Source organism: Triticum urartu, chromosome 7A (genome assembly GCF_056163025.1).
Source record: "Triticum urartu cultivar PI428250 chromosome 7A, HENAU_Tu73, whole genome shotgun sequence".
Classification (NCBI taxonomy): domain Eukaryota; kingdom Viridiplantae; phylum Streptophyta; class Magnoliopsida; order Poales; family Poaceae; genus Triticum; species Triticum urartu.
The window spans coordinates 55,630,575-55,641,091 of record NC_141879.1 but is presented as its reverse complement, the minus strand read 5'-3'; the positions used below and the strand labels follow the sequence as shown (position 1 = coordinate 55,641,091).

At 42.4% G+C, this 10,517-nt stretch overlaps 1 pseudogene; it reads left to right on the top strand.

The window, feature by feature from the left end:
* Nucleotides 1–749: 749 nt before the first annotated feature.
* Nucleotides 750–2,732, top strand: LOC125518766 (putative indole-3-pyruvate monooxygenase YUCCA11; annotated as a pseudogene).
* The last annotated feature ends 7,785 nt before the right edge of the window (nt 2,733–10,517 follow it).

The following is a 10,517-nucleotide window of genomic DNA, read 5'->3' as shown; positions in this document are numbered from 1 at the left end:
TTATTGCCGAAATATGGGTCTTACGACTAGGGCGAGCCCACACCTCCTGCGCACATTCCATAAAGCCTGCCTGATGAATCCAAAAGTTTTCAAACCTGAAGATATGTGCTTTGGGAATTGCTGTACTGATGGCCACCAGACAAGGAACATGATCAGACGCAGTCTTTGCCAAAGGGGTCAGTTGGGTCATGGGATATATGTTAATCCAACTTGCAGAAGTAAAAACCCAGTTCAACTGTTCCAGGAGTGGCCTGTCTTGCATGTTAGACCATGTGAATTTACGTCCTTTTAGAGGAAGTTCTAACAATCCCAAATGGCCAATTATTTCATTGAAAATGAACATATCATTAATATGACCCCCGGGGAGATTTCTATTATCAATGGAGCGGATGAAGTTGAAGTCCCCCATTAACATCCACATCTCATTCGGATCAATGTCCAAATTGTAAATCCAGGAGACAAACTCATCTCGCAACTCACCCTGGCATGGACCATACACATTAACCAGAAACCATTGTTCATTATTATGGACAGAGGTAAAATGCATAACAATAGCGTATGGTTTAACTGTGAGAAGGGTGCCACGGAACATATCAGATCGCCACGCTGTTAAGAGGCCCCCAGATGCTCCGCTAGAGGGAAACTCAACAAATTATAGCTATAGGTGTTACCCGAACACGTACCAACAAGGACAACTTCAACACAATAGTGTCACTAAATTGATTGCACACCTATATTCAAGTCTTTCCATGGAGAAGGTACAAGTTTTCATCGTCGGAGCAGGTCCATCTAGGCTTGCCACGACAGCATGCCTAAGCAAACTCTCTATACCATATACCATCGCTGAGCGTGAAGATTGTATTGTGTCATTGTGGCACAAACACACATATGATTGCCTCCAGCTCCACATCCCCAAAGAGTTTTGTGAGCTACCCCACATGGCATACCCAAATGATTTGCCTACCTACCTTCCCAGAGATCAGTTTTAAAGGTATATGGAGGATTATGTCAAGCACTTAAATATATCCCCAAAGTTTAACACATCAGCTGAGTCATGCATGTATGGTGAGGTGAGGAAATGTTGGGTTGTGATGACGCATAACAAAGTGGATGGCCCAATTATGTATGCATCCAAGTTCTTAGTTTTAGCAACAAGTGAAAATGTTGTGGGATATGTTCCAGAGATCGTTGGCCTACAAAGCTTTCCTAGTGAAACAATCCACTCATCAAGTTACAAGTCCGGAAATGATTATGTTGGGAAAAGCATGCTTATTGTTGGATGTGGGAACTCTGGCTTGGAGATTGCCCATGATCTTGTAGTGCACGGAGCTAACACTTCCATCATTATCGGTAGTCCGTTACGTACATACATTTAACGATCCCACTTCTACTATTTTCTTTGTTTTTCTGAGAAAAATCTTGGTTGACATTCCATTAAAGATGTTCTTACATTGGTAATTGTGAAGTTGCATGTTATGACAAAGGAGTTGATCCACGTGGGCATGGTACTCTCAACGTGGCACCTTCCACTGAAGCTTGTAGACTTTATTCTTATGATCCTCGCATATGTATTATTTGGTGATTTATCAAAGTAAGGAATTGTGAGGTCTAATATTGGCCCACTCACGCTAAAAGCAAAAAACTGGTCGGTCTGCTGTCATAGACACCGGCACCACTGAGCTAATAAAAAATGGTGATATCAAGGTGAGAGCAAAATCATGCCTATAAATATAAATATATACATACCATATGGCGAATGTGATAGACTGATTTAAAAATATTTTTTATGGTAGGTATTCGGTCCAATATCTTGCATTCAAGGAAATCTCGTAGAGTTTGCGGATGGGAATGAGAGATACTATTACGCCATTGTGTTTGCCACAGGTTACAAAAGCACCGCTAATATGTGGCTCAAGGTATATAGACATTTATTATTATTTATATATAACATCATAGTAATATGAATATCATATGATTGTAAAAGTCAACCAAATTCCTTGCATAAAGGAACAATCGGTTTCAACTTATAGTTAAACTAGTACACGGGTATGTGCACAACACGTGCACATTTTGGTTCATGGATACAAAGCTTGCTTACTTCAAGCACTGCACCTTGGCATGTAAAGCTTCATCCAGTCCATTGTTGTAGCTGTTCAGTTTTGTATGTAAAGCTTTAGATTCTTAGAATTAGTATCTTACACTACAACCAGCTTAAAGAAACTCCACCAGAACTTCCAACTCTGTCTACCAGTGTGTGTGCCATGACCAGCTACATGCATGAATGGATTACAACTGACGAGTGAACTTTACCTACATTGTCATATAGTGATGGTTCTAGAAATCAGTAGTACCTTTGCTGGAATTGTAGCCCGTACGGTAGCTGCAAATCCCATCATTTTGAGCCATACCATGGACTCCGTCAATGCTTTTTTGTGGTGAGATTCAAAAGTTTTAAACTTGTACACTATATATAGTAGTATAGAAATTTTCTCCAAACATTGTATAACATTTTTAAAAATAATCTTATAAAATATTTTTATAAATGTAGAACGACATGAGTATGCTAAGCATAGTGATGGCATACCCAGAAATGACTTCCCCAACCATTGGAAAGGTGCAAATGGACTCTATTGCATCGGATTTGGAAGGAGGGGATTGGCCGTATTGCACATGATGCCAATATCGTTGCAAGTGACATCCATGCCAACATGGAAATGGCATATTTTAATTAGGCTCTCCTAGTACTTCATCACATTTTCTAGATCATTCATCTTGAAAAATGATCTTTGAAAATGTCATAGCTTGGTTTGTTGTTAAGTGTTTATTTGGGTGAAGTTGATTTTATTGAAAGGGATGCAGTAATGTATTATGCTTGAAGTATTGTATTGTACTTTTATTATGCCAACTTCTTGTGTGGGGCTGCTATCATGTTGACATGTGTTCACTAATTCAAATGTCTTCAGGGATTTGTTCTGTGTTGATTCAAATATATGCAAAATCTTAATAATGTTGTTTGACGAAGCTTATTAACCTCTAGAGGAACTAGTACCGACCGCACATAACGAGAAACAACAAACTAGTAACTCATAAGAGTGGATTTATTTAGAGACAACCTATTTTGTTGCACTCACCATAAAAATTCTCCTCAAAATACCCAAAGAGAAGTAAGAAGAAACTAATCACCATATTGTTTGGTACTTTCCCTATGATAACACGAGGTCATCTTGGGAAGTATCTCAGTTTTTCGTGGAACATGAGCTACATGGCCGGTTTCAAGAAATTCTGTGATAGTCTATAAGTCTACATATCACCCATGTTTTTTGTCCCGAGCCTTGTCTGATATGAGCTCTGTTGCGTAATTTTATTTTGAAACTACATTCAAAGTAATATTAATCCAGAATTACAATAATACTTCTTTGAAAAAGGTGGTATTGTACTATTGAAACACATGTTTCTATCATTACCTAGCTTAAAGAAAATATTTCTTCTGGTTTGACCACTCCCCTTGTCCAGAATTGTGCTCCTTGCCTTCAGTTTGCAGCATACTGTGAGGCGTCTCCAACGTTAGGCTTTGAGTAGCGTTGTTGGTTCAAGTGCAGTGTCGATTCTTCTCCTATTTTGTAATCCATTTTGAGCAGAGTGGCTACCGTTTGGAAACCACCTTTTTTTGTGCACGGCTGGACAGTCCACGCACACGGTGGTACACAAGATCGTATGCCCAGCTAGTACTGAAATTGAAATGATAGCTTCTGTAAATGCAAGTCATCTGGTAATTAAGAGCACATATCATTACAGTATGAACCACAGCTTCATTTTTCCTATAAAAGGACTTGTAATCCCTTCGTTGTAATCTACCACTCATAAAATACCCCTGTAGTCCAAACCAGGACCCCTACCACATATAAGGTAGAACCTCTACCTCCCATAGTACACCACTATCATAGTAGTTTGGGCTAACAATGATGGCGACACAAGGGATGTCGGCAACGGTGGCGTCGGTGGCCATCAGCACATGCACCGGCCATAGGCTCTTCTCCACCGTCACGTTCACCAGTAGCCGTGTTAGACGCGACACTGGCCTCTCCGACAGGGCTGCCACCGGGTGGCCTAGCAGCGCCTCTACCGTGGCTGGCATGTGCACAGAGCTCCTCATGGACAGCCGAGATGATAGAGTGTTGGGGAACGTTGCATGGAAAACAAAAATTTTCTACGCACATGCAATGATCTATCCATGGAGATGCATAGCAACGAGGGGGAAGAGTGTGTCTACGTACCCTAGTAGACCGTAAGCGGAAGCGTTTCACAACGCGGTTGATGTAGTCGAACTTTCTTCGCGCTCCACCGTTCGAGTACCGAACGTACACATCTCCGAGTTCTGCACACCTTCAGCTCGGTGACGTCCCTCGCCTTCTTGATCCAGCAAGACGTCGAGGTAGTAGATGAGTACCGTCAGCACGACGGTGTGGTGACAGTGATGGTGAACTGATCCTCCCAGGGCTTTGCCTAAGCACCGCGAAAATATGACCAGGGGTGTAAACTATGAGGGGGGCGCCGCACACGGCTAGGCAATTGTCTGGTCTGTGCTAGGCGCCCCCTCTCCACACACACACACACACACACACACACACACACACACACACACATATATATATATATATATATATATATATATATATATATATATATATATATATATATATATATATATGTGGGAGGGAGGGAGGAGCAGCCATAGGAGGCGCCCAAGTAGGAGGAATCCTACTTGGAGTCCCTCCCAAGCCGCGCGCGCCCCCTGCCATATATAACCGAGGGGAAGAAAAGAGGGGGGGGGGGGGCGGAGGGAAGGAAGTCAGAATCCCAATCCACACTTTCCTTGCCTTCCCCTCTTTCCTTCTCCTCCTCATAGGGCTGGCCTCTGTAGGGGTGCAAGTACCCGGTACCCTCCGGAACACTTCTGGTGTCTGAATACCATCGTCCTATATATATCAATCATTACCTCTCGACCATTTTGAGACTCCCTGTCATGTTCGTGGTCTCATCCGAGACTTCGAACAACATTCAATCACAAAATCACATAACTCATATAATACTATGTCGTAAACGAACGTTAAGCATGCGGACCCTATGGGTTCGAGAACTATGTAGACTGAAGGAAATATGCCCTAGAGGCAATAATAAAGTTATTATTTATTTCCTTATATCATGATAAATTTTATTATTCATGCTAGAATTGTATTAACCGGAAACTTAGTACATGTGTGAATACATAGACAAACAGAGTGTCACTTGTATGCCTCTACTTGACTAGCTCGTTGAATCAAAGATGGTTAAGTTTCCTAGCCATAGGCATGAGTTGTCATTTGATTAACGGGATCACATCATTAGAGAATGATGTGATTGACTCGACCCATTCCGTTAGCTTAGCACGATGATCGTTTAGTTTGTTGCTACTGCCTTCTTCATGACTTAGACATGTTCCTCTGACTATGATGAGGACATCTCTGCCACAGTTGCACCCACCGCGACATCAGTTATTCCATCTGGACCTATGACTAGAGCACGAGCGAGACAGATAAATGACCAGGTACTATCGCTCCTTTGTACATATGATTTAACTAATGAGAATATTATATTACACTCATGTTTGGATTTACTTGTACTCAGGAACGAAGGTGTTGGAGAGATAAGGAGGAAAAGCCGCATGCAGATGGAAGATGAAAAATGTTGCACGTTGATTCCACAAGTAGCAACACTATTGACATGCAAGAAGGTACTTAGCCACGTACGTGCTGAAGTGCAAAAGGAGGAGAAGGAGTATTAGGCTTCCTGGACCGGAGAAGGCCACGTCCGCGTGCAGCCCACACCGTCAACAGCTAAACAAGGAAATAAACTACATGTGGGCCGGCTTATGATTCTGATTTCTTTCAAGTCGTAGCCGACCAGGATTCGTCTACGCGCAGGCGGCCGTACTCTAATAAATAGTTAGCTACTGTTAGGTTTAGATCTCGGGTTTTATTGTATTGTCTAGCCATCGCTACAATTCCCATCTACGAGACGTGTAGGACTACCGCCTTGTCAGATCCACAGTGGAACCCCAACTTTTTCATCTAGTTCATGTGCTCAGTTTATTATCCGCAATTTCAGTTGCAATTCACCTTTGTTCTTGCCGGTTCTTCGGTTGCTTGCAGGAACTCGAACCTCGTTGTTCAGGTTGATCGTGCCTACGGCAAGGTCAATAACCATCGGAGATTGGTTTAGCGATTGTCGAGGCGTATCGTCGGGTACGGTATAGCCGGGTCGTCAAGGTCAAAATCCACCAAATCGATAATCATCCCCACTCTCATCGAAAGATCGGGCCGCTGTCACATCAAGTGGTATCAGTTTTCAGGTTCATCAGTGAGAGATTTACAGTTTTCGTAGTTTAGTTTATTTTTCTGTCCTATAAACCCACGAAAAAGCCAAAAAAAAATTAGATTAGTTCATCCATTACACCTACCTTTTTAGCCTTTAGCAATTTTTGCATCTAGTACTTGTGTAGTTGAATTTTTGGTTGCATCCATCCTAAAATTAGTGCTGGTTTAGATTAGTTTTGGGAGAAAATCATCTACTAGATCGAACCTTGTTTTTGACCACCATATTTTTTGTCGCAAGTTCAGTCGTAATTTGACCAAAAAAAAGAAATAGATAGCGATCTATGGTTTCAAATTTCTGTTGAATCGGACGTCTGTATCCCTTTGCTACAGTCTATTTTTTATCAGGCGCTGATTCGCATTGCATATCTTCGCACGTACATCCACGCTTCATCCATACACGCTCGCGCGAGCTGCCAGACACCGTGGCACCTCGTCTCTGTTGCCCCGTGCCGCTTCACCAGAGGAAAACACGCTAGCCGCCAGACACCCCGCGCTGGTTGTCTGACTCCACGCGTGCCACCACAAATCTCTAGTACTACTCCTAGCTACTCACAACGCCCAAACACTTCTAGCTAGCTTGTGGCAATTTGTTCAGCAATTTTGCATTTTTTCTTGAGGTTTACCTTGTGTCCGTGATTTCTGCTAGCAACCGGCCTGAGTAAAAGAAAAAAAAGCGAAGCAAAAAAAAAGAAAAAAAAATAGACAAAAAAAAATAGAAAAGAAGGGTTGCAACATTCAGGCCGGCTAGCACTCTTGGTGCAATCTCTTTTGACGTTCAGAATTGTTCCTCTACTATACACGTGGTACTTGCTGGACATTTTCTTTTGTCGCTCTTGATCGCCATACGCTACGTTTATACCTCACTTATATCTAGCTATTTAGAGCTATTATATTTTTATCGGTTTCCCCTCCCTTGATTCAGTATCTAGGCTTAGATTGTTTTATCTCTTACTAGTCGACCGCCAGCACTAGTTAGGAGTTTGAGCAATTATTCAGCTTGCATTACTTTTTGCTTAATTGTGCCACATATTGTGAGTTGAGGAAACCTTCACCAAGCTCCACTTCCTATATCGTATCTTGTTCGGTCCCTTGGTAATCGCTATATCAATCTTTTGATCACTTTTGACATCGCCACGGCCGACAACCACTGCAGCACGGTAAGAACTGGTAAGAGCTTGGTAATTGCTCGAGAGTTGAGAGACATTTTCCACCGCCTCACTATAGTTACTGTAGGAGCAATATACTTGTGATTTTGTTCTTGTTCCGTCCTAACCATGGCAGGTGACGACGACAACATGAAAGCCACGGTGGCACGCCTTGAGGAGGATGTGCATGCATACACCGAGCGGTTCACATTGTTCGAGGGCGCACTTGATAAGCGTCTCAAGTCGATCGAGGATAGCAATGAGACGTTCACCCAAACACTTGCATCTATTATGAAACGTCTTGATGCCCAGGATGCCCGTCTAGGTGCCGCCTCCGCTTCCGCTCCGCGTCTTCCAGCCACCAACACAGGTCTGCAACGAGCTCGTCGGGTCCTCCCAGGAGACCCGGGGCACCCTCTTTCATACACCGATGCCGTCGACCAGCCCCGTCCTCGCAACGCCAACTCGATAGCCGACGACATCCAAGATGACAACTATGATGGTGATTCTGAGGATCCTGATGCAGTTAATGATAACAATGATCGTGCTCATCGTCGACTACGCAATAATCAACAAGGTATGGGACGACACCAGCGTCCTCAGGTACGTGGCCATGACGATTCTTTGGGTAGAATTAAATTTGTCATGCCTCCTTTTGATGGGAAATATGATCCAGATGTTTATCTTGACTGGGAATTACTAGTTGATCAAAAATTTGCTTGCCATGATTTTCCTGATGATAAAAGAGTTAGGGCTGCAACTAGTGAGTTTAGTGATTTTGCTTCTGTTTGGTGGAGAGCACATTGTCGTAAACGTCCTAATAATATTCCTGCCACTTGGGAAGCTTTGAAATTAGTAATGCGTCACCGTTTTGTTCCTGGATATTATGAACGTGACTTGCTAAATAAACTACAACGCTTGAACCAAGGATCTAAATCTGTGGAAGACTATTATCAAGAATTGCAAATGGGCATGTTACGTTGTGGTTTAGTTGAGACTGAGGAAGCCGCTATGGCTAGGTTCTTGGGTGGATTGAATAGAGAAATTTATGACATACTTGCTTATAAAGATTATCATTCAATGACCCGTTTATTCCATCTTGCTATACATGCTGAACATGAAGTGCAGGGTCGTTCCAGACTGCGTCCTAATTTTTTTGCAGGTCGTACTTCCACATGGGCGTCGCGCACTCCTGCTGCCCCGTCCACTCGCACCTCTACAACAGCACCTGCAACCTCTCGACTGGGGCCTTCTTCATCAACTTCAGCATCACAAACTTCGGCACCACTGAAAAGTACTACACAAATTCCCACAAAAAGTTCATCGTCATCGTCCGCTTCCTCCAAAAGAACAAAGGATATCCAATGCCACACTTGCAAGGGATTTGGCCATGTCATGAAGGAGTGTCCTAATAAGCGTGTATTGATCATTCGTGAAGACGGCGAGTACGACTCTGCTAGTGATTTTGATGAAGACACATATGCCTTGCTTGCTACACATGAAGACGATGACACAAGACCGGAGCAAGCGGAAGAACATGTGACCGCTGACGACGCCGATAAGTACATGAGTCTTATATCACATCGTGTACTTAGTGCTCAGATTGTCAAAGCAAATAAGGATCAACGTCACAACCTCTTCCACATCAAAGGAGTCGTCAAGGAGCGTTCCGTTCGCATAATCATTGATGGAGGGAGTTGTAACAATTTATCAAGCATTGACATGGTGGAGAAGCTCTCCCTACCTTCGCGACAACATCCACAACCATACTACATTCAATGGTTTAATGATGGTGGAAAGGTAAAGGTAACACGCATGGTGAGAGTTCCTTTTTCTTTAGGTTCATACCATGACACTATTGATTGCGATATTGTGCCTATGCAAGCTTGTTCTATGTTACTAGGAAGGCCATGGCAATATGATAAACAATGTTTACATGATGGTAGAACTAATCAGTACACTCTCACACATAAAGGAAAGAAAATCATTCTACACCCTATGTCTCCTGAGCAAATTTTAAAAGATGATCTTGCTAGGGCTAGTAGAAACACAAATATTGAGCGTACTCAATCTGAAAATCAGAAAGTTGTTGATGAGTTAGAACAATTTAATAAGCTGCACAAATCTGATCCTAGCACATCTAAAGAAATTAAATTGAAAGGTGTATCTTTCTTAGCTACACGTGCTGAAATTTTTGAGTTAGATGCTCATACTGATGAATGTTATGCTCTTATTTGCAAAGAAGTTTTGTTTTCATTTGAGGATATGCCTTCTTCTTTGCCTCCTGTTGTCGCTAACCTTTTGCAGGAGTATCATGATGTTTTTCCAAAGGAAGTACCACCGGGGCTGCCACCTATGAGAGGAATTGAACATCAAATTGACTTGATCCCTGGCGCCTCATTACCCAACCGTGCGCCATACCGGACTAATCCAGAGGAGACTAAGGAGATTCAGCGACAAGTTCACGAACTACTTGAAAAAGGTTACATTCGTGAATCCCTTAGTCCATGTGCTGTACCAATTTTACTTGTTCCTAAAAAACACGGTACTTCGCGTATGTGTGTTGATTGTAGAGCCATCAATAATATTACAATTCGATATCGTCATCCTATTCCTAGATTAGATGACATGCTTGATGAACTCAGTGGCTCAGTTGTGTTTTCTAAAGTGGACTTGCGTAGTGGCTACCATCAAATTCGTATGAAACTAGGTGATGAATGGAAAACTGCTTTCAAAACTAAATTTGGTTTATATGAGTGGTTAGTTATGCCTTTTGGATTGACTAATGCACCTAGTACTTTCATGAGACTAATGAATGAAGTTTTGCGAGCTTTTATTGGACGATTTGTGGTAGTATATTTCGATGATATTTTGATTTATAGCAAGTCACTAGAGGAACACTTAGACCATTTACGTGCTGTTTTTTCTGCTCTGCGTGCTGCACGTTTATTTGGTAATA